Raw genomic sequence first — 23,709 nt, 5'->3', positions numbered from 1 at the left:
CAATACAACATATTGCTTCTCTAATCAGACGGAACTTCAATGGCTCTCATATTTTTTCATATACTATGTACTGACCATGTGGATGAAATACTTTGAAGAAGACAAGAAACAAAGTGCAAAAAAAGTTCATTTCCTTAAGTAACAATGTAATAATAAGTATACAATGTTTTAAAAATATTAACTGGAAGAAGTATCTTTTTTTAACTGATGATTACAAAAAGAATCCTTTAAAGCAAAAGAAACAGTCATTCGAAAACAGTAATTGTGAAATCTTAGTGTAAACTGTTTCCTTTGTCTGCTTCCTGCATAATAGAAAAGGCTTTTGGAGAGTTTGGTGAAACTAGCCTACAGAGAGTTGGAGTGACCTAAACAGGAAGCCTGGTTATTCCCAACTGCCGGCTCTGAGGCTCCCTCCTTTCTGCAACGGAGGGGAGCGACTTTGGGCTGGATAATCGTCAGATTCTTACCTCACTCTTTCACTGCTAGCAGGATCAGATTTCATTTCTTTCATTATTCTCCACTCCCGTTTCTTGATCTGTTTAAAAGAAGAAGTAGAAAAGACAAATCCTCTATTCAGTGCCTGGAAGGGAAAACAAAATTACCTCAACTTCGCTTTGAAAAAATCTTTCCAAGAACTTTCTTCAGAGATTTTACACGTGAGTACTTGGCAGTATATTTTTCTAGCCCATGAAAAGTAACCTTTATTTTATTTTTTATTTATGTTTTTGGGGGGAAGCAGGGTACTGAGAGGTAAAGAGGGGTGGGGAGGACTATTGTCTGCAACTCTAAAATGAAAATTGACTCTTCTCTGTAAACAAAGTAAACTCATATTGCAATGAAAAATTAGGTACTCAGAACTGTGCGTTTAGTTCTTAAGCAAATTATATATATATATACATATATATGTATATATATATATACATATATATGTATATATGCAATATATGTTTGTGCATTTAAGATTATAAACAATTTTGTAAGAAGTTGGTCAGATGTATCCTTTCTTATAATTTTAAGTTTGTAGTAGCAATTCTTTACTAATTGTGTCTGTTAAATTGGAATTTTCCAAACATATGGTTTTCCTTTAAATATTATTTAGTAATGTGTAAAGAAATACAATAAACTACCTGAGAGCCTTATGTTTAAACAAGCTTCTTTCATTGCCATTAATTAGTGATATTTAAAATGAGATATAAACATTAGAATTCTTGTAATCTAAGTTAAATATCATGACAGCATTAATAAATATTTCTATGGAAATATTGTATAAGTCTCCAAAGACCAAAGCTCATATTCTAAGATATTTAAATAAGAACATATATGATCAAGTCTATATGTAGTACAATTATGGAAATTAAAGCCATAGATTATATACCTATACTATGTACTGTCACTTTCTTTTCGGTTATGAAATGATATTAAACTTTGCTTCTGGTAGTGAAGGAAAACACATAATATAGAAGTACAGAACTATAATGAAACAAAAATTAAATTAAGGAAAAAACTCATTTGTGTGAGAGTATTACCAAAAAATGAGTGCCGAAAGCAGTTCCATGTAGAAAAAAAAAAGCAAAGATAAGCAACAGCCACACTGTGACTCAGAGCTCTGGAAATTAGTCACAAAATGACTTTGTGTAATATATGATAACATAAACACAAAGGGCAGAACCCAAGCAGGAAACGTACAGCCCCAAGAGTCACATTTTATGTGCAAAAGCATAATATTTACGTCAGAAGGGGAAAGTTGTGTTGATTTACAATTATTGCAAGTTTGATCCTAACAAAATCCTTTCATAAAACATTTTTAGGATTATTTTTAATTCATCATTCTAGTACATGATTATTTCAAGACATGTTATCTATATCTCATCTAGTCCTTAAACTAAAGGGTAAATAATCTCTGAAAATTTACTGGAGTATGAAAATTTAATTTGGGGCCTATAGGTTATTAAAATTATATAAAATATTCATGGGGATCAACAGATTAAAAATATTAATGTAAATACAAAAATTATCTAATTACACTATAGAAGTAAGAGTAAAAATTTTAAATAGCTACATTTAACAATTTTAATAGTTATATTGGGAAACCAAATTTGTCTTCCTCAGGTGATCATCGAATTTCCTTGGAGAACTTTAATGACATTTATACTGCTATTTAGTTCCCTCTCTATTAGGTGTGCTGAATTGGACAAGTATTCTTTTTTTAAATACAGTCTGATATCTTTATGCATCTGGTTTACCTCCAATGATGAGATTAAAAAAGCCCTTTGGGAAATGTGGCTCCTATTCAAATGGATTCTGCCATCAGCTGGTGCTTGCTGGTCTGATTGTCCATAACTCCAGGCTTTGTTTGTTGGTTGAACAACTATTTTGACTAGAATTGTCTATTGTTGCTCAATTTCAAAATAATAATAACCTATAAAGTGGAAAATTGTTCTTATAGTAAACAATACTTTTCAAAACACTAATTTGCTCCTTCCTTAAAAATTAATTTCCAGATTTTAGCTATCTACATTATTCAAATTCAAAAGATAATTCAACAGGATGACAAACTACTGGAGGAAAAAGGCCCAGCTCAAAAGGCTTTACATATTCCCAGAACACCTACTAGCAATCTAACAAACTAGTAAATGTACTATAGATTCTTTAGGAATGGTTCATTTATTAAAATCAGTGTCACAAACTTTTAAGACAGACTTCAACTGATAGCTCTACCTAACAGAAGAAAAAAAAAAAGCAAAGTAAACATCCAAAAAATAAAAACATAAATAAAAGTGCGAGAAACAACATGAAAAGGGAAGGGAAATACTCAGGGGTGTTTTAAAAATCTTATTTATTAGTATAAATTAAATAAGTTAAATGATAATATTGATTAAAATGTGTTAATTATATCACCAATTTAAATTTGCCTTGTAGACATGATTTAACAATCCAACTCATCCATTCTCAACAAAGCCTATCTCCAGGTACCCTTTTCTTGTTTACCATCTAAAACATTTAACTTGGGGAATTTAATTTGCAGAGTTACCTTTTTAAAAACAAAAATATTATTGATCTTTCACCCCTTTTAAATTTCAATTAAAGTTGACATTCAATATTATTGTATATTAGTTTCAAGTGTGCAGCACAGTAGTGAGAAATTTATATAATTTAGTAAGTGGTCCCCCTGACTAGTACCACCTTGCACTATACATAGTTTTTACCATAGTTGCTAGACTTATCATGGTGATCACTTCTTTAGCATAGGGAATAAAATCAATAATGTGCAATTAACACTGTATAGGGCTAGGTGGGTACTGTTGAATAACTATGATGTACACCTGAAACTAATATAATATTGTATGTTAGCTGTATTTTAATAAAAAAATCTTTTAAAAAAAAGAAGAAGAGGAAGAAGAAGAAGAGGAAGAAGAAGAAGGAGATAACCATATGCAAGCCAGAAACAGAGCTCTCATCAGAAACCAAATTGGCTGTTTTTGGAACTCACAACCTCCAGAACTGGGAGAAAATAAATTTCCATTATTTAAGCATATATATATATATATATAGACTTATACATACACATATGTGTGTGTGTGTGTGTGTGTGTGTGTGTGTGTGTGTGTGTATGCATTATACCTTTTATAGAAATATACCAATACTATCATTCTTTCTGATTGGTACCATGTGCATTAGGAGAAATCTAAATTCAGGACATAGAGTGACTATTGAAGTCCTTGTTTCTGGATACTAAACCTCACCAAAATGAATACAAGGCAGGTTATCCTAGAGAGTTATTTTTATGCTAAGTCGTCTTTCTTGGGTCTCTGAGGTACTCAGTGATTGTTTTCTTGGATATGTCATCTCCAGGAGCCCAGTCTTCCCACTACCCTTCTCCCCGTCTTTACTTTTGTAAGTGGCAGGTGCCATGAGGAATCAGAGCCTCAGATTCAACTACCAAACAGCTGAGGGCAACCTAATCATTTCCACTTTTCTTCTTTCCACAAGCAATGACAAAAAGCACTGGACCCATATCCAATCTGTTATGTCCATCTCTTTGGGATTCTGTGTTCTCTCTCAGTTGGAACAACTACATTTCAAACTACTTTAAAAACAAGAGTGGAAGGACATCGTGGTCCATACTTGTAGTGCAAGTCCCAATGGTGTAATATTTCTATCCCAACTGTTCCATCTGATGGACCACAGATCCCTGGGGAGACATGGACTTATTGCAAGGAACTCCCCAGTAAAATTGTGATGGTAGTATTCTCTCTAGACTGAATAAGTATCATATGTTGTTGATCAGATTATTTCAACATCAGAAAAATGAAAGGATCCAACAACATGGCACTGATAACATGTAGTGTTTTAAAATTACTAAGCAAAGTGTGCCACTGACACCCTTCATCACCATCACCACTCTGCTGCCAACCTCATTCTATATCTCCTCTTCATGATTCTTTATCAACATCTATCCCATCTTTGAATTCCATAATAACCCATCTGTAAGCATCACCTCATTCCTCATTTCGCAAGGCTTAGAAATGGAGTAGATCTCAGCAAAGGGGTGAGTCTCCAGAATAACAGTGTTCGTTGCAAATTTTTCATAATATTTTTCAAATGTATGTAGGAAACTTCAAATAAAGTCGCCCAAAATGAATGAAAATGATTATATCAAATATCATATGCTCGCTCTTTAATCTTTTTGCAATTGATTTCAAATATACATGAATACAAAATGAATGAACGTTTATGATGCATGCTACATAAATGAATCTTAAGAACATTATGATAATTGAAACAAACCAGACAAAATAAAGCAAATAGTGTATAATTCTACTTATATGGGGCATCTTGAACAGGCAAATTCATAAAGACAGAAAGTAGATTAGAGGTTACCTGAACCTAGAGGAAGCAATGAATGGTGAGTTATTGCTTAATGAATACAGTTTCTGTTTGGGGTGATAAAGAATTTTGGAAATAGTAGTGGTGATTGTACAACATTGTGAATATAATGAATGTCACTGAATCATATACCTAAAAGTGGTTAAAGTAGCAAATTTCATGCTATAGCTATTTTAACATAATAAAAAAGTAAAAGAAAACTATTGAATGATTAAAAACTAATTTTTAAAAATTAAAACAGGATTTTCCTATTTGTTTCCTAATGGAAATTGGAACATATTTTTACCTGATATTGTTGTACTTGAGGCTAATGTTTTTTATTCATAATGTCTTTTTTTGGTGGGGAATGGGGGTTGGTATCAGGGTATTCAGGCCTTACAGAATAAGATGCCAAGTATCTCCTGCTTTCTGTTAAATTTTCTGTAAAATTGATATTATTTCTCCTTTAAATGTTTGGTAGAATTCACCAGGGAAACCATTTGGAGCTTAAGTTTTCTTGGTGGGAAGGTCTGTAATTACAAAATTCAACTTAAAAAAATATAGTGCTATTTAGTTTATCTATTTCTTCTTGAATGAGCTTTGGCAGCTTGTGACTTTTAAGAAATTTGTCCATTACATCTAAGTTGTTAATCTGTTGGCATAAAGTTCTTAATATTTCCTTATACTAGAATCTGTAAGGATATGAAACCTCTAGCTTTTTAACATTGGTGATTTGTGAATCTTCTCTTTTTTTCCTTTTCAGTCTATATCGAGGGTAATCAATTTTACATATTTTGTAAAAGATCCAGTCTTTGGTTTCATTTACTTTCTCTATTGTTTTTATATTTTTATTTCATTGATATTCACTTTAATTTTTATTTTTTTTCTCTAAATATTACTTTGGCTGTCTTTTGAGATGCTGTGTTTTCATTTTTATTCAGTTCAAAATATCCTCTAATTCCCCTGTGATTTCAACATTGACCCATGGGTTTTTTTAGAAGAATGTTAGTTTCCAAATATTTGAGATTCCCAAATATCTTTAGTTTCCAAATATCTTTCTCTTACTTTTTCTTTGTATGTTCATATATAAAGTGGGTTTTTAGGCAAAAAATAGTTGGGTCTTCCTGTTTTATTCAATCAGACAGTATTTGCCTTTGAATTGGAGTGTTAGGAACATTTACATTGGATGCGATAATTGATATACTTTAGTTTAAGTCTACCACCTTGCTGCTGCTCTATTGGCCATATCTGTTTTTGTTTCCTTTTTTTACTTCTTTGGAGTCTTGTTTTGCATATAGTATCATGCATGAGATAGTATTTGATCTCCTTCTTTGGTGTATTTGCTATTATTTCATTTTGCTATTTTAGTGGTTGCTTTGGGGCTTAGAGTATACATCTTCGATTTACCCCAGGTGATATTAACCCATTCATCCAACAGTATAAGAAACTTCAAACAGTATGCTACTGTTTTCTCTGCTGGGGCTTTGAGCTATTGTTGTCGTACATTTTGTTTCTACATATGTTATAAATAACACACTACAATGTCATTATTTTGGTTTCAAACAGCTGGTTATCTATTTTAAATAAACTTTTTACTTAGAACACATTTAGATTTACAGAAAAAATGGTGATTTACAGACAATTTTTAACGTAGAAAGAGTAACTATATACCCTCGACTCATCTTATTAACATCTTATATTAATTAGTATGGTATATTTGTCCACATTGTTGAAGTAGTTATATTTTAAAGAGATTTAAATGTTAAAAAAAAAAAAAAAAGCCTTTTATATTTGCCCATGTAGTTATTTGCTTTGGCATCTTCATGCCTCTGCATAGATCCACAATTCCACCTGGTGCCATTTTCCTCCTTCAGGCACTCTCCTCTCTTTCCAGGACTCCAATTACATGTATAGAAATTACGATGCTTAAAGTGAACTTCACAGCACACTCGTACTCCATTCATGGTATTGAGTCATTTTTTATTTCCTGTTTCAATTTACATGGCTTCTATCATTATCTCTCTCTCTTTTTTTATTCTTAAGCAATGTCTAATCTGTTTATAATCACATATAGTGAATTTTTCACCTCAGATATTGTCATTTTTATTTTCTAAAAATTCATTTGGGGTCTGTATCTTCTTTCTGTACTTAGTACACAATCTATTTTCTAGTTTCTTGAACATACGCAATGCAGTTAAAATTACAATTTTAATATTCTTGTCTGCTAATTCTATTTTCTGTGTCATTTTGACTCTTCTCATTATGAGTTATATTTTGTTGTTATTTGCATGCCTTGTGATTTTTATTTGAATGACTGACGTTGTGAATTTTATCTTCTTGGGTTCTGAAAATGTTGTATCTTGAATTCTAATCTGGGATGCAGTTTAATTACTTGGAAACAATTTGGTAGTTTGTTATCTTGCTGTTAAGCTTTGTTAGGCAAATCAGAGAAAGTCTGTGGTTAAATTTTCCCCAGTACTGATGAAAACAACCTTCTGAATGCTCTACTTGATGTTCCATGAATTTAGATTTTCACAGTTTAGGACAAGAAATATTTCCGGCTTTCATGTGTTCTAAGTGTTGTCCCCTCTAGCCCTTTCAGGTTGTTATTTACCCAAACTTGGGTACTTTTCTCTCATGCATGCACTGATCAGTATTAAGTTGAAGACTTAAGGACCTTCTGAAGACCCCCAGATCTCTGTTGCTGTGTGGCTCTTTACTTTTTGGTACTCTGTCCTGCAAACTCCAACTGCCTTGGCCTCCCCCGACTCCCTGCTTTGTCACTTTAACTCAGGGAAACCACCTGGAAATTCCAGAACTCCCCCCTCCCTGGACTGCAGTGTGGAAACTTTCTTCAGTCAGTACACTGAAGCAAATGTCAGAATGTAGGGCTGAACTCTTATTCACCATACTTAGGGAATCACTGTTCTTCACTAGCCAATGTTGAATTAGTTGAAAACCATCATTTCACTATTTGACAGTTTTATATTTTTAAGGTGTTTCAGGTGGGAGGATAAATCTGGTCTGTATTAATCCATTGTTTCTGGAAGTAGAAGGGCTATTTTTTAAAATATTATTTTAAAGATATCCTATAAAGTAAAAAATCACCATAAATATTATAGAAAGAGAAAATCTAAAGGCATATGAACTATGATTCATTAGTTTGCCTGGATAATATAAACACATTTTTGCCTGCTGTATCCCAGAAACTATGTTAGATGAGTAAATACATTTACATATTTGTACAATGAAAAGAAATTCACTATTTCTACAGAATAATTATTTTATTTCAGATAAGTAGTTTATTTGTTTCATTATGTTTTTCTGATAATAGTAGTATTTGGGGCAGTTAATATCTTACTCTCTTCTATTTTAGATGACAAACGAACCCCACAAGCTTAAAACCAATCAAGTTGTCACTTGTTCAATAGGCATTTTCAAAACTATGAGTTCTTAGTGTTATTTACCTAGAGTCTCTAGAGCTTATAATGAAGATTGCCCTTCCTGATATAGTTTCTTATCTCAATTTCTCATAATTATCTTTCCTCCCCTCCTTCCTGGCTACTTCCATATATTGAAAGTTGGGGAAAGTTAACTGATAGTGCAAATTAAAACTTTCTCTTTAATGAAAGGACTCTTAACTCCAGGTGTTTCCTGTTCAATTATTTATACCAATTAAGGCAAACTGATAATCCCAAGTGAGAAATATTGCAAAGTCTATATTTAGCATTAGAATTTAGTTTATAATTATGTGAGAGTATGTACATTATGCAAGCTTCTATGCCTCTTATTTAAGTTCCGTAGTTTTAATCTCATTTAGCATAGTTGTACAGACTATGAAAAAAAGAAACAGATACACACTAAAGAAAACATTTGTCTTTCTATATGTGGTCAAACTCTAAATGAAACTCTTAAAACCATTGTAAGTTTGTATTCATTAATTATAGCCCTTACAAAAGTAAGAGGTTCCTGAGGTACCAGTGCTCACCATTATCACTATTATGTCAACATTGTTCTCCCACTGACACTTGCCTGCACTCCGTATTATCATCTTCTCATTCAGAAGTCAGAGAGATACAAGTGACCAATTTTCCTCCCTAATAGGCAGTAGAAGACTCACCTGAAAGGACATAAGTGAGTGGGCATCTATGGATAGTCTTCAAAAATGTGTGTGAAAAAATATATGTGCAAGTGTATATTTGCACTTTAGAGGAAGTCTATAGTATTGCTCAGATCTCTCAGGAGCTAATATATCACCACGAAAGATGTATCTGAGGCATGATGAAATCATGATGAAATGTATCGACATGGGTGGTGAAAGGTTGAGGGGTTTGGAGGGGCACAGAGATAAGTTATCCTATGGATAAGAAATCTTAGAGAAAAGATCATTTGAGAAGCAAAGCCAAGAAAAGATTGAATTATTTTAGGATGTCTTTTAGTTCTATCATTATACCTAAATAAGCAGATTATATTTTTAATATTTTCAAAGATGAGTATTAACTACATGGTTTTTATATACAAAGATACAAAAAGTATGTGATAAATTTTATCATATGAACAATGTAATAAATTTTAATCATTTATAAATTAACCTAATTATGTTTGAAGTAGCTTATGAAAACATCAAAACTGATCTCTATTTTCAGAAAACTACAATTAAGGAAATTTAATTGTAGGGCATTAATTTAAGTGAGACATTTAACAAGAAAATATTATCTGATTCCTGATTATCTGATTATGCGTTAAGTAGAGTTTGGATAGGAGAAAAAGGAATGGCAATTTGGAAAAACTAATTGGTCCTTATGAAAATGTAAAATAATGAGCATCCAATGTAAGGAACCAAGAGAAGAAGAGAACTATTTCCTGGATGCTATGAATAATAAAGCAAGTGACACCAATTGCCTTTCATTCTCTGGGCCAATAGTTATTTTTTCATGGGTATGCCATTTTACAGTCTGAATGCAAGTGGCTGAAGATCAACATTTAATGGTCCCTGGAGGACTGTGACTCAGCTCCTGGGGCTGGCTCCCTGTCCCTTTATAGTGATGATTCAGACAAGTTGAACTCACAATGTCATCTAAACATGTGTGTAGAGTCACCAACAGCTGCAGTTCCAATCTTGAACTAGGCTCAGACCCCTCCCCAGATACTTTTCATTAGAGCACATTAGAAATTCCAAGGTTTTTCACATTAGGACTTATTTCTGCAGGAGAATTACTCTCACGGTGGAACGACAAAATTAATCATAATTGGTTCATCATGTTTATGATACTTTATATTTGGAACCATAACTCTTTTCTAGTCAGAAAAAAAAAGTTACATATTTTATCATGTATCAGACACCAAAATGTTCTCAATATCTAGTCTCAGGTATGTTGAGTCCATATTTTTTTTCTCTTGTCCTAATGGAAAAAATATAGTAATATTTTGTGGGAAATTCCGGTACATGAGCTAACATTTTCCTCTCCTTTTCTCACCCAAGCTGAGATAATCAGAAGCAGAAAGTTAAGAAGCCTCCAATAGATTTGTTTAAGCAGAGACAAAATCTGGGATTGCAACAGATTGAGGGGAAATGAGAAAACTGCCCTGACTTTAGCTATTGAGCCTTGAAATAAAAAAGGCAATATCGACCTAAATTATATTAGCTATGAATCAAAGTTCTAATTTGAACCCTGTTAGGAAGATTTCAACTGTCTGTCTTTCCATTTCTTTCCAAAGTATATATACTCCCTGCCCATAGATATGATACTCAATATGAGTTAATAGATTAATTAGAATAAATTGTATATCCAAGAGATAGAGAGACAAATAATTAGAGAAGCAATGGCCCTGAAATACCATTTTCCTACCTTACTCGGTAATGGGTACCTAAAAAAGCAGATACAAAAAGCAGGAAAAACAGACAGAAGCAGTCATAGGTATTTCTATATCATTCTCTCGCAATATGGATAGTAACAATAATAGAGAAATACACGGTTAACATATTCAATTATTTTATTTCTCCCCTCACATCAAAATGTATTGTATTCATTTGTGTGGTTTTTTTGTTTGTTTGTTTGTTTGTTTTGTTTTTTTCCATTTCCTTCCATTTGGAGCTATTGGCATTAGTAGTTGAGTAAAACTGTATTCTCAGAAACCTACATTTTGGTTTAGGCATATAATTCCAACTTTTATTTGTTTTTCCCCCCTTAAAGAAATGGAAACAGCATGCTGTGAAGAGCTTTGCTTTTAAACCAACTGGATTAGCATGGGAATTAGAGTTACTATGATGAAGAAAAGTGAAATCATTCAAAGAAACAAATGCCACCGTTTTTGAAAAACAAACAAACAAAAGTCTTACAAATTTAACTATAAAATCCAGACAAAAGAATTCCACACGATTTTTTCTGAAAGAGTTTTAGTATTTATGGGCAACTATATAATAAATAATATTTGAAATTATTTCCTTTATTATGTGTTTCTATTTTATTTTCCTTTGTTCACTGTAATTTTAGCATATATCAAATTCTTTTTTGGACTTCATTTATAAATTTTTAGAAAAATGTCTATGTATTTACATTTCCCTATTCTTAACTTCCAAATTATCTCTTTACCCTTCCTCTTATTGCTCCTTAATTTTTCTTCTCTATATCCCAGCCCTCCACTCTTCTCTCTTAATTAACAATAAGAATTAATATTCTCTGTTATTATTTAAAGGGAGATTATTTTTCCTCTTCAAAAATACAAACACAGAAATTTAAAAAACAGTTCTTTTAGTTGATGAGTTTCTCGACTTATTTAACTTATAGGACTTTGGACCAAAACAGAGAATAAAAATGCCCCCTACTTATGATTTGATGAAATCCTAATTTCTAGAGATTGTAAACAATCTGAAATTCACTTTAGGAAAAGAGAGAGAGAGAGAGAGAGAGAGAGAGAGAGAGAGAGAGAGAGAGAGAGAGAATATTTGTGAGAATAGTAGGTCTTTCCATGGCATGAAGTTGCCCTTCCCTTGAATAGTCACAATTCCTATGCTTGAGGTGAAGCTCAGCAAACAAGTAAATGAAAAGACTGGGGGAAAAAAATCCATTTCTGGATTTCAGTTTCCTCATTAAAAAAAACTAGGATAGTTCAGATACTTATCTCTATAGTTCCTTTTATCTCTAGCAGCATATAATTGTAAACCTTGTCCTCCATTTCAGCTTTTGTATTTTTTTTTAATAAATGTAGTTTACACATGTTGTATGCTATTTGGTGTTAACATGAAGACACCCACTCTTTCTTTCTCCCTGTATTACCATTTCCACCCTATGGGATCACTTTTTACTTTTATTTCTCATGTTGTGAATGACAAGAAGTTAGGCCTACACAGGGAACAGCTTTTAACATATTGTATTCTTAGAGGAAACTCCCCTGCTTTATAAAAGTATACCTGGCAACCACTTCTGTATCTAAAACAAAGAGAATAACCGGTTTTAATCAATGAAATTGTCACAAACTAAAATACAGATAAGTGTTAAGATTTAACCTATTGGCTAACATTAGGAAATTTCACATTGCTTAATTCTCCAGAAGTATGACTTCCTGCACCAAAAGTGAAATTCAATAGATGATTCCCTAGTGGATTGGCCAGTCTTTTAGTAAACATGATTAGAGTCAATAGTGTGTGATTATTTGGGGAGCTTCGTTTTTTTGTTGTTGTTTTGGTTTTATTTTTATATCAGTCTGTTTCTAATATTAATTTACTTGTCAGGTATAGAATGTTTTGCTTCAGTGTTTCTCACATTTTATCTTTACTCTAGGCATAATTTTAAAACATAATTTGAAAATTTGACTCTTTTATAGTAAAACTTCAGGCTTTATTTTAATGTCAAAACAGTTTTAATGAGTAAAAAGGGGATTCTAACCTGGGCTTTGTAGTACTTATGCTATTTTCTCATCCTCCAAGTATCCTTGAATTAAAATGTTGCAAAACATTGGTTAATGACCAGTTTAAGTTAAAATAACAATATAACTCTTAGTTGGGTTACATTTGGCTGCTGGTAGAACAAAACCATAGCATAAGTAGCTTAAATAATGAGACCATTTAACTCACATCATACAAAGTACAGAGGTAGGATGCTTTAACACTACTTAATTCAACATAAATCCAGTTTTTCTCCATGATTTTATTTTCATTATTCACAGAATGTCATCTTTATCTCAAGGTAGTTCTTCTTAAAAAGGATTTTTTTCAAAAGTACCCAGTCCCCAGCCTTGGAAGATAGCATACTTTCCCTCTCATCTCAGTGGCCAGACATTTATCACGTAGAAGCATCTAAGCCAATCATTGTAAGTAAAATGGAATCACTATGATTATGTGGATCAATGAAGAGTGTATTAATTACAAATGTATTCCATAGCTGGGCATAGGCTCTTCTTCCCTCTTCCCTGAGAACTGGATTATGAACGTATTCAACTCACCTGCTATCATTGAAAAGTGGCACAGAATGCTTGTCTCATAAGCAAACAAACAAGATGATTGAAACAACAACTTCAAAAGTTAAAAACAATGATAAAAATACATCCACAATCTCACTGACCTAATGTATTTTCCTTTATTAAAACATATTTTTCTGCATGAATACCAATTAATGCTTAGTTGATCTTAAAATATACATATATTTTTGTATACAGTTTTATATTTCATATTACTGTGATTATTCCCCACTTTATCTTCTAGTCATTATCATTACCAATTTAACTTTGTGTAATATTATTATGTCTGGCAGATGGATATACTACCATATCTAATAATTGTCAAAATGTTGCACACCTACATTGCTTAAAACTGTAGTATTAGCTTTGTGCAGTGACAGTATCATAACCAATGAGGTTTATCTGAGGTGCTATTATTGCTAATTAAAACTATAGTGTTATTTTCTCTACTAAAATAAACATGAATGTGCACTTAGAGATTTTCATAATTTTAAATTCCCAAGTGTAGTATCTTTAACTTAAAGTATCACCTACAGTTTTGAACAAAGAATGTAGACATGTAGGAAAAGTATTAGGTGATAAATATAATAAACCACTTATCTATTTCCTTGTACTAATATTCCCCAACGTCCAGCCCTTTTTGTGCTTTATCTCTGTCTGATTGATAAAATCTTAATCTGAATCCTTTAAAAGTGTAATTTTTGTATGTGTAGGGAAGAAGCACTGAATTTTGAAGAACAAATTATTAATACTATAGCTTTATAATGTAGGCTTCCAGCAGCCCAGAAATCTTTTAATAAGAAATTTCCACTACCACATTTTATTTTCCCTAGAGAAAAATGTCAAACCCTCACAGCTTCTTGAAATTTTAAACAGATAATCTCAACCTCTTCTTTACATAGAAAATTGAATCACAGCAAGAAAACCTTCATCTTTCTGTCTACTCTTCAACAACTGCCACACAAAATACGGACATACATACATGTATATACACACACACCTAAAAATGTACCACGTGTCACCCGCCCTGATGCCACCGAAGAAAATCTCTAATTTTAATGGAAGAGACCCTTTTCTTCAGGCCAGAGTTAGACCCTCTTTCTTCACTTGTGCCTAGGATCTCATCCTCTGTTCATTATATCTTTGCTTAAGCTTTTGTCTCTCCCTATCTAGTAGCAGAAACATATAAAACTATACCTTCCACAAAAGTTTCCCTTCAAATGCTCTCTTACTTTTCAGCATACTCTATTTATAAAATGATATTCTAAATTGCTGTTTCACAGCTTCTCTTCCAGTTCCTCAGCTCACCTTCTGCTGCTCCCACCACTGTACCAAATCGTATTTGCAAGTTGGCAAGGGTACCGATGAGGCCATTGTAACTAAACCCCAGGCATGCTTTTCAGCTCTTGCCTTATTTGAACTCTCTGTGCTTTAGACATTGTCGACTTAAAACAATTTCTGGAAGTCCTTACTTCCTTCAGCATCTGTGTCACTATAGCCTTCCAGTTTCTTCTGCCTCTCTGGCTATTTGTGTCTTCTCAGACCTACTCTCGTCATCCTTGTTGTTCAGCGTTCACTGCTAGGATATTCCTTCCAATCTTCACAGTCACCTCATAGAGTCACTATGAGGATTACATGAATTGGTATTTGTAAAGTATTGAGAAGAATGCCTGCTCCATATCAAATGTTACTTAACTATTTGTTAAACATATCAATATCACCCACTCCACAGAACTAATTATCACTTATGTACTGATTCTCACATTTCTGTCTCCTTACTTCAAGGCTCCAATGAATGTCTCACAAACACTTCACAGTCAAACTGCCTCACACTGAATTCATCACCTTCCTAAGTGACATGTTCTTTTTCTTAGGTTCCCCGCCTCATTGCTGGGAACCATCCATTGACCTTTTTTTTTTTTAAGTCAGAAACTGTAGCTGTCCTTGATTTTTTTCTCTCCTCCTCACCTTCCGCAAAATTATTTAAATCACCAAATTCTCTTAAATTTAATTTTTAATTTCCTCACAAATTTGGCTACCTCTCGCCAAACCCACTTCCAATATTACCTTACATGTCATAGGCACCTCTCATCTCAAAACATTATCCAGAAGTTTCTGATTTTCTGATATTCCAGAATATACTTCAAATTACAACATAAAAACTTACAAGTATATATGTTCGCAGAGATTTTAGTTTTGCTTTTTTTTCTGTATGGGTACTAAATATTTGTGATGCTCTGACATGAAATATGGAAGATTTATGAGGTCTGACAACTAACATTCATGAACTTGCCACCATGTGCTTACATTGGCAACACTGTACAAACAGCTTGGTAAGGTATATCAGTGTCTCACAGCTGTGTTCTTGTGAGATGTGGTAGTGTATTGCGGAGTGGCATTCATTCTTGTTGCGTGTTTTTGCGTGCTGTCGCAAGAATGTCTGAGTTTGAATTAGGGCAACGAACAAACACAACATTTCTTGTTAAACTTGGCAAGAGTGGAAGTGAAATCTGGGACATGGTAGTCCAAGTTTACGGTGATAATGCCATTTAAAAATGGCAGTGTACAAATAGATTAAACGTTTTTCTGAGGGGAGAGAACACGTCACTGGTGAGGTCAGGGCAGCCAGTAACGAGGAGAACTGAAGAAAACATTGCAAAAATGTGTCAAATTGTGCATCAGAATTGTCGGCTGAGTATGAGAAACATAGCAAATCAAGTAAAAATCAATAAAGAAACAGGAACATCTAAACTGAAAATCTTGGCGTGAGAAAGGTGTGTGGAAAAATGGTCCCAAAGGAGCTGACCAATGAACAAAATCAAAGGAGAGCCAAAGTTTGCCAAGACCTTTTGGAGAGGCAAGAGGATGTTTTGCGCCTTGTTATCACTGATGATGAAACATGAGTGTACCAATATAACCCTGAAACAAAGCATCAAAGTGCACAATGGAAGTCATCCAATTCTCCACGACAAAAAAGTCCCGTCAGTCCAAATCAAGAGTCAAAACAATGTTACTAACCTTTTTTGATATCAGAGGGATTATTCATTACGAATTTTTACCAACTGGACAAACAGTTAACCAAGTTTACTATTTGGAAGTGCTGAAAAGGTTCTGTGAAAGTTAGACAAAAATTACCCGAACTTTTCGCCAACAATTCATGGCTCTTGCATCATGACAACGCACCAGCTCACATGGCACTGTCTGTGAGGAAGCTTTTAGCCAGTAAACAAATAACTATTGGAAGACCCTCCCTACTCACCTGATCTGGCCCCAATGACTTAACACTTTACCTGAGATAAAGGAAATACTGAAAGAAAGCCATTTTGATGACATTCAGGAAATGAAGAGTAATAGGATGACAGCTCTGATGGCCATTCCAGAAAAAGAGTTCCAAAATTGCTTTGAAGGGTGAACTAGGAGCTGGTGTCGGTACATAGCTTCCCAGGGGGAGGACTTCAAAGGTGATCTTAGTGATATTCAGCAATGAGGTATGTAGCACTTTTTCTAGGATGAGTTAGCGAACTTAATGTCAGACCTCGTGTGTGTGTGTGTGTGTGTGTGTGTGTGTGTGTGTGTGTTCAAAGAAATAAACATTTTTATATGCTCCTAAAAATGTGAATATTGGCTTTAGTCACTGAATGGCAAGTTTCAGTACATATCAATATTCTTAAAAATGCAAAAATTTTTGTCCCAGTAATTCCTGTTGTGTGAGTTTACTACAAAGAAATACTGATGGAAATTTTGAAGCATTAAACAAACATATTTATTGCATTGATGTTTGTAATTTCAAACATAGAAATACTTAATTTTCCAGTTGACAAAATAAAGTACAAAACATTCAAAAAGTAAAATATTATGTACCATTAAATGAGGTTATGCAGGCCTTTTTGGAGAGATATCTATATCCTATGTTCAATGACAAAGGCGGTTACCAAACTGCATACGTGTTGTGATTATTCACATATGCTCATATAAATATTATCACACTCATATTCACATATATGTGAAATCACATGCAGCAAGTTTTTCTGAATGGGTAGGTTGTTGGCTACTCTATAATTTATTCTTCTCTAGGTTTTATGGTTTCTTACAAACAAACATGTATTACTTTTTCAATTTAACTATTATAATTTTTAAAATATTAAAAGAATAGCACCATAAATACATGGCTAAGAAACAAATGAAATTCAGTCTCTGTGAAATTTAATTTAAAAAATAAGAGCAGTTGGTCAGAAAATCATCAATCCATCATACTTTTCTCCACTTTGGGATGAAAATATTTATTTAAATCTATTATAACTGGTAATATTAGTCATAGTAAAATTTTGCCTGACTCTGACCCATATTATTTCAACAATACCAAGGACAGTGCTTCCTTTATTTTTTAAAATTTTTATTGAGATATGATTGACATATAACATTATGAGGTTTAAGATATGCAATGTGTTGATTTGATACATTTGTAAATTGTAATATTACCACGGTAGTGTTAGCTAATATCTCTATTATGTCACAATTATCATTTCTGTTTTGGGATGAGAACAATTAAGATCTAATCTCTTAGCAAACTGTGGAGTTTATAATACAGTATGTTGTCTTATAATCATTACCCTGTGCATTAAATCTCAAGAACTTACTTAACTACTGGTTGCAAGTTTGTACCTTTAATAACATCTACCCCATTTTCCTACCTCCAGCCCCTGGTAACCATTATAGAATGCTTACCTTAAATTTATACAGATATAAAACTTAGATAAAAACTAAGCTACGTTATTTTTTTTCCTAAATAGCATCCAACACAAATGAAATAGACAATTTCTAGATGGTTTATTGATAAAAATTTTGCATTTTTCCCATTGCAGAAATTAGGAAAAATGAAATTTCTGGTTGACCTATAAAGCACATTAGCTTCTTATAGTACTGGAAGTTATATTGAAAGAGCAATACACTACACATATTTTTAAATGAAAAATTAAATTGGTATTATGAAAATTATTTATAATCAAAAGGTTGCAAAATGCACATTGGAAAAAAATTCTGCAACTACATTTACCTTTCTGTTATTGACATTTTTTGTAACAATTATAAAAAGAAACTGACCATGGTGTCAGTTAAAGTGATGATAACATAAATCACATATCAATTTTGTGTCACAGGACAAGATTAATCTAGATGCACTAAACAACACATATAATAGGACTGCAAGGGCACGATTTGGAATTCCCTGATATGGAGTATAGACTATGGAGCATTTTAGAGAACATGCAGTCATGAGTTAAGCCAGAGACTAGAATGCAAACAACTAAGATCCCCATTGCAGCCTCTCTAGTGAACTCTTGTTATTTGTCCCTCTGGAAGTCTGCACCACACCTCTTTCTGTAGACCAGCAACTGACCTGTCCCTATCAGGTGTCTACTCCTGTCAAGTTGGGCAATTCAGCAGTAGCCAGATGCTAGTGTGACTCAGTTATTGTCCACTTGATAGGAATTCTGAAAGCAGATGTTATAAGTAGAGAATATGAGCAGGAAGATAGAGGAAAGGAATAAATAATTAGTTAAATAATTATTGTATTTTCTAATAGAGGATTAACTTATAAATGAGGTCTATTATGTTCACTTTCATTCATGCAGTTTCAAATAATTTTAGTGCATGTATTTGTTTTAAATTTCTCCAGTGATTCTTTACTTTTCTGTAAAAATGTACGGTTTTTTTTTTTTACAGATTCCTTAATTCATTAATTTGTTCCACAATAATTTATTGGGTTCCTGTTAGGTACCAGACAGAACAGAGATAATTCCTGCATTTAAGGACAGAGAAGATAGACAGCAAGCAAGTAAATATATGTGTTATGTAGGGGTAAGTGCAGTGATTTAAAAAAATAAAATAAAAGCATGAGGGAAAGGAACATAATCATGGAGCTATTTTGTATCGTATGCTCAAAGAAGGATGCTGTGAAGAAACCGTTTGACCAGAGATTTGATTAGAAGCAATATTTCCATAGCAATTACAAGACTGAGTCAGAGCCTGATTCCAGGAATGGAAAGGTAAGGCGGACACCTTAAGGGATTTACCACAGAATTCCCTCTATAATAGTGATAATAACTGCTCATTTTCCTAAAATAATGTGGCAAATGTTACACACTTAGCTTCTGGGGGCTTAGAATCTTTTTTTTTTATAAACTTTATTATGCAAAATTATGAAAAATATTTCCAATTTTAAAATAAAACCTTGAGCAATTTCATAGTTAGCCCACACAACAATCTAACTGAGAGAAAATTATGCCCTAATTCTAAGCACAAGAATTGACGTACAGGGCAGTGCCTTCTGCTCTTTAACGTATGATTTGTAATTAGGGTACAGAAGAGGTCAGACAGTAAGGGCCTGTTTTACCTGCCATGTCTTTCTTTCTTGTTGGAAACTTAAAAAGACACTTTCTTTCTAGAAGAGACTTATAGAAAACAATCATTTTCTCAGAATAGATGTCCTATCTTAGGAAACAACCAAAAAATCAAGAAAAATACTTAATTTGGGAGACCTGCGTACTACATGTCCTTCTTATACAGGTGATTTCTACATTTCCTGTAGGAATCTATGGCCAGTCCTGCCTCAGGATTAACTACACAGCAAGAAATAGAACATGGAAGTCTATAGCTATGCAGAAAGGAAATAATTAATTGGCTTACAGTTTAAAAAGTAGACTCTCGAGCTCACAAATCTTCTCCCACACCATAATGATAATAGACAAGTGATCCTTGCTTCTGTGACAAATTTATTAGGTCAATGAAAAAGTAATTGCAGTTTAAAAGGTTAAAAACAATTGCAAAAACCATAATTACTTTTGCACCAACCTAATATTAACCAAGTTCAGACGCACTTTCTTAAAAAAATTAGCTCCTATTATGAACTGAATCATATCGCCCCAAATTCATACGTTGAAACCACAACTCTGGGTGATTGCATTTGGACCTAGACATTTTAGGAGGTAATTAAGGTTAAATGAGGTCATAAGAGGATGTCCTAATCTAATAAGATTGGTGGCCTTATAAGAAAAGAAAAAGAGAGAGGTCTCTCCTACCTGCACACACTGAGGAAAGACCATGTGAGACAGAGGGAAGGCGGTGTCAGCAAGCCAAGAAGAGAGCTCCCACCAGGAAACCAAATCAGCCAGCACTTCAGTCTCCAGAATTCCCAGGCTCCATAACTTGGAGAAATAAATTTCTTTTGTTTAAGCCACCCAGTCTGTGGTACTTTGTTATGGTAGCCCTAGTAGACTAAGACATCTCCTGTGCGTTTTATCCACAAAGTCACTTTTATCTTTTTTTTTTCCTTTGAAGTTTATTGGGGCGACAATTATTAGTGAAGTTACATAGATTTTAGGTGTACAATTCTGCTATAATACGTTATCTATATCTCACATTTTGTGTTCATCACCCAGAGTCAGTTCTCTTTCCATCACCATATACGTTTATCTTTATTAGTGAAGATCCATTTTAAGGTTCTTCCATGGTTTGAAGAAAGGCAAAGAGAAGCCACCTTTAACTGGATCTAATTCAGCCTTGTTGCCAAACTTTAAACCTGGGCTAGTTCATTGAAGGTTGCCTGTCTTAAACACTGAGGCTCTTTTGTTCATTTATTTATTTATTTATTTATTTAACCAGTTGGTCTATCAACATAAACTTCATTTATAGCATTGTATGCTCAGAGTTCCAAAAACTTACCTGACCAACATGGTTTGATAAACAATTCCATTGTAAAATAGTAACTACCTTAATCAAATCTGTAATGCCTTTCTCAAATCTGTACTTACCATTTTCATCACAACAAATCACACTAATCAATCCATGAATTAATGTGGAAATATAATTTTTACCAATATTTAAATTTACTTTTACCAACACTACTTTTTAAAAAAATCTGACAGTATAAAACAATGATTAAAGTCATTTACTTCAGAGTTAGGTATACCTACATTGCCACATACAGGCTGTTTTCTGGGAAAAGTTATTTTATCATTTTTTTTCTTTTTTTATTAAATTTATTGGGATGACAATGGTTAATAAACTTACGTAGGTTTCAGGTGTACAATTCTGTAATACATCATCTGTATATCACATTGTGTGCTCACCAGCCAGAGTCAGTTCTCCTTCCATCACCATATATTTGACCATTTTTAACTACTGTTTATTTCTTCTATCAAATGAGGATAACAACATTACCTTAGAGTGAGTGTAAGATACAAGTGAGAAAAAAATAATAATGAAGGTTCATTAACGGAAACTTCTATTTGCGTTATGATTTATTATTATTAAAATTACAAGCTGTAATTTAACCACCTCATGGTTTAAAAAAAAAATGCCTTAAAAGCAGGTATCTAGAGAGAATATCTAAACAAAGACTTACCCTACAATATGAAAATTAAATCCATATAATTCTAGAGCTGGCTATAATGACATGTTTGAAATGGGGCTTTAACAAAATAGGAATTTGCTGTTTTTAACTTTGGTCCTTAGCCAAGGTTTTTGTTTTTTAATGCGTATATATGTGGTTTCTGTTTCCTCTAATGTTTGAGGGAAAAGAAATATTTAGATTTTCAAGTACCTCTTTTGAAGATATTCCCTTATGTAGGCTTCTTTCAATCTGTTTATTCAGGCTTTGACTGATGGGTAAACTTCTGTGTCATAAACAAAGCCCCAGATTTTTTTTTCTTCTGTTTAAAGTTTATTGGTTTGACAATGGTTAGTGCCATTTACGACAACATGGATGGATCTTGAGATTATTATGCTAAGCGAAATAAGTCAAATAGAAAAAGTAAAGAACCATATGATTTCACTGATACGTGGGATATAAAACTGAAAACAACAAAGGAACAAGAAAAACAAACAAAGAAACAAAAACTCATAGACATGGAGAATAGTTTCACCCCAGATTTTCTAATGCTTATAATGTATGCCCTTCTTTAATGTGGTTAGCTAAGGCTTAGGCTAAAAACTAACTTCCCATATATACAGAAAGAGTGATGTGGAAATATTTAAGTGGTAATAAATATAATCACTAATGAAGTATAGAGTTTAAGCCAGGAATAGAAAATGTTTAGGCAACTCACTGAATCAAAAATTATAATGATCACATTAAAAAGTTATATTAGTTAATGAGTTGTCCTTGTAGGATTAGCCAACCAGAGAAACCAATTTTTATCCTGTAATTCTTTTGGTGATATTCACTAATCATCTTTAAGTCACAATAAAGGTAATATTTCAAAGAAATAAATATGGAAAGACATAAATAATTAATATATTTAATTATATTTTCCTGAATTGGATTTGGTCTCTATTCCATAAATCTTCTTTATTTTAAGGATGCTTTGGGAAAGTTCAGGATGTAGTCCTGCCTGTTACTTACTAGGCATCTAATTATATAATGTTGGAATAAAAACCATGTATCTCTAACATCAATTCAATTTACCTGCCTGATTGGCTGTGCAGCGTTATTGTCAAGACACAGTAACCTAATAGATAAGTAACCACTTCCAAAAATAATGTCATTACAAAAAATGATGTTTTATAATGATATATTTTTGCACGTGCTATATAATTTCTTTAAATGTGGTATATATACTATAAAGTCATATTTGATCTTAATGTTAATGTTATATTCTAGATATATATTCCTATTGCCAACATAATGCTTAGAGTGATGACTGCATGTCCCAGGAATGTGGTACCCAGGGGGGAAGTGAATAAAGAGATACAGAAGGCTCCGTACTGACTTGTTAGAATTTGGTATGTGGCAAACTTGCAGTTACACAGCCTTAGACTTCTCTTGGGAAACTGCCCAAACATTTGCATTCCCACAGTATATTTATTCAGAAAATATTCTTTTCCTAAAAAAAAATCGGGCTCTCAAACCTCTCACTGAGATTATGCATGTTCAGTAACTCTCCATCCAGGAACAATGGTTGGAAGTCTAGTAACAAATATTTTTAACAAAAATCTATTTCCAGACCCTAGTCATTATGAATATTTGGAAATTTTCATGTGAAAATGCTATTTATAAAAAGTAAACTTCAAAACATAAAATAAAAATAGAAAACTACTAGAATCCCTATAGGCTTTTTTTTGTCTCCGTCCTCCCACCACAGTTTTATTTGAATATTTCCTTTCTTCATTCATTATCCTTGGTATTAGTGCGCTGCAAACTCACCCAGAATGAGAAACAGTCAAGAAAGCACATAGGTGAAAGATAAAAATAAGCTCCAGGTTTTAGTGGGCAGAAGTGTAGGGCCCCTGGGGACGAGCCAAATTGAGTAGATGGAAGTAATAAACATCAAAAGAGTAGTATTAGTCACTGCTGAGCAGAAAATTTGAATTATTCTTCAAGTTATTTTT

At 33.0% G+C, this 23,709-nt stretch overlaps 1 protein-coding gene and 1 non-coding gene across 2 annotated transcripts in view; both read left to right on the top strand.

The window, feature by feature from the left end:
- Positions 1-351: 351 nt before the first annotated feature.
- Positions 352-23,709, top strand: part of TFPI (tissue factor pathway inhibitor) — a 64,994-nt gene continuing 41,636 nt past the window's right edge. Inside the window, exon 1 of the mRNA XM_019740703.2 lies at positions 352-656. The gene's annotated coding sequence lies outside the window, so the exon portion shown is untranslated. The remainder of the gene's footprint in view (positions 657-23,709) is intronic.
- Positions 13,686-13,826, top strand: LOC141568155 (U4 spliceosomal RNA). Its single transcript, XR_012491198.1, has one exon. It is a non-coding gene; the product is annotated as a U4 spliceosomal RNA (small nuclear RNA).

The sequence above is a fragment of the Rhinolophus sinicus genome, linkage group LG01 (genome assembly GCF_036562045.2).
Source record: "Rhinolophus sinicus isolate RSC01 linkage group LG01, ASM3656204v1, whole genome shotgun sequence".
Lineage (NCBI taxonomy): Eukaryota > Metazoa > Chordata > Mammalia > Chiroptera > Rhinolophidae > Rhinolophus > Rhinolophus sinicus.
Note: the sequence above shows the minus strand (reverse complement) of the source record. Positions and strands in the feature narration are given on the sequence as shown.